Raw genomic sequence first — 2143 nt, 5'->3', positions numbered from 1 at the left:
GGGGGAGGGGAGGCGCAGTGGCGAGCGAGATGGGCAAGTGGGAGGGATGGGCGGAGGCCGAGGCGTCGGGGCGGCCTTATCCTCCCCCGTCGCCGGCGAGGGGGTGTGGCGGGGACCTGCCCCTGTTCCGACCCCGGTCGGGGGAACAGGGAAGGGGAGGGCACGGTCGAGCGAGGTGGGCCAGGCTGGCTGGGCCTGGGGTCGACCCAGTTGGGCCAGGGTCCAGTGGGGGAAGGGGGGTTCCTTTTCTAGTTAGTTTTCTTTTTCTTTTTGTTCTGTTTTCTCTTTATTTATTTATTTTCTTTTCTTTTTTAATTCATTTAAAAGCATTTAGGCATTTTATAAAAATGTGATTACTTCACCATAATTACCGATGCAATAATTGACATGGCCCGAACATTTTTGTTTAAATTTTTGAAAAAAATTTATTTTCCACTTTAAATTTAATTGAAGTTTGAATTAGGAGTTTGAAAAGAAATGTGATTCCAATGTGATCAAGCCCTGTTTAGCAACATGATTAGCTTAATCACAGAGAGTTACTGTAGCATGATTCTCGGGGTGTTACAAATCTCCTCCACTACAAGAAATCTCGTCCCGAGATTTAGGAGGTAGAAGGAAACAGTGCGGGGTATTCTTCGCGCAGACGATCCTCTCGTTCCCAAGTGGCCTCATCTTCAGAATGGTGCGACCACTGGACTTTGAGAAACCTGATCGCCTTCTGACGTGTGCGGCGTTCAGCTTGGTCGAGAATGCGGACCGGATGCTCCTTATAGGAGAGGTCTTGCTGCAATTCGAGCACTTCATGATCCACAGCTCGGATTGGGTCCTTGAAGCAACGGCGGAGCTGTGACACATGGAACACATCGTGAACCTGAGAAATGTTCGGCGGTAGCTCCAGTTGGTGTGCCACTTTTCCACGCCTTTCGAGAATAGTGAATGGGCCAATATAGCGAGGAGCTAGTTTGCCCTTGATCCCGAAGCGGTCAGCACCCTTCATAGGTGTGACCCGAAGATAAGCCTTTTCGCCAGGTTGATAGACCATGTCTTTATGATGACGGTCATACTGACTCTTCTGACGTGACTGAGCAGTCTTAAGATTCCCACGGATAATGCGGACTCTTTCTTTGGCATCTTGGATAATATCCGGACCGAAGAGTGGACGTTCCCCAGTTTTTGACCAGTTCAGAGGGGTTCGGCACTTTCGTCCATATAACACTTCGAAGGGGGCCATCTTCAGACTAGCTTGATAGCTATTATTATAAGAGAACTCAGCATACGGGAGAGATTCCTCCCATTTCTTGCCGAAGGAAATAACACAAGCTCGAAGCATGTCTTCGAGAACTTGGTTGACGCGTTCAACTTGTCCTTGCGATTGAGGATGAAACGCAGTACTGAATGACAGATGTGTTCCCATAGCTTCTTGGAAACTTGCCCAGAATCTTGAAGTGAATAAGCTGCCACGGTCTGAACTGGTAACCAATGGAATACCATGGAGTGAAACAATCCTGGACATATAGAGCGTTGCCAACTGGCTAGCAGTGATCGTTTCTTTGACTACCAGAAAATGTGCAACTTTGGAAAGCCGGTCAATTACGACAAGAATAGCGTCATTACCTTTCTGTGATTTGGGAAATCCAGTGACGAAGTCCATCTCAACATGGTCCCATTTCCATTCAGGAATAGAGATAGGTTGCAGAGTTCCAGCAGGCCTTTGATGTTCTGCTTTGATACGACGGCAAACTTCACACTCAGCAACATAACGAGCAATGTCTTGCTTCATATTAGACCACCAGAATCTCTGACGGATGTCTTGGTACATCTTTGTACTACCAGGATGGATACATAGAGGCGTATCATGAGCTTCTTTCATAACTTCCTGTGTCATATCCAGGTTTTTCTCTGCACATGACACCACTAGGCGGCCCTTGAAGTATAAGGTGCCATCTTCAGCAATGGCGAAGAATGAGGGCTTTCCTTCTGCGAGGTAGCGCTTAATCTTGTGGGCTTCAGAGTCATACTTCTGTAGCCTTTTGATGCTGTCCTCGAGATCTGGTTTAGCAACTAGGGTATTGAGGGAACCCTGGGTAACAACGTGGAGGTTCACCTTGCCAAACTCCTTAGGAGGGGGAGCGAGTGCACCCGG

Source organism: Triticum aestivum, chromosome 2D, assembly GCF_018294505.1.
Source record: "Triticum aestivum cultivar Chinese Spring chromosome 2D, IWGSC CS RefSeq v2.1, whole genome shotgun sequence".
Taxonomy (NCBI): Eukaryota; Viridiplantae; Streptophyta; class Magnoliopsida; order Poales; family Poaceae; genus Triticum; species Triticum aestivum.
This window is presented reverse-complemented; position numbering follows the sequence as displayed.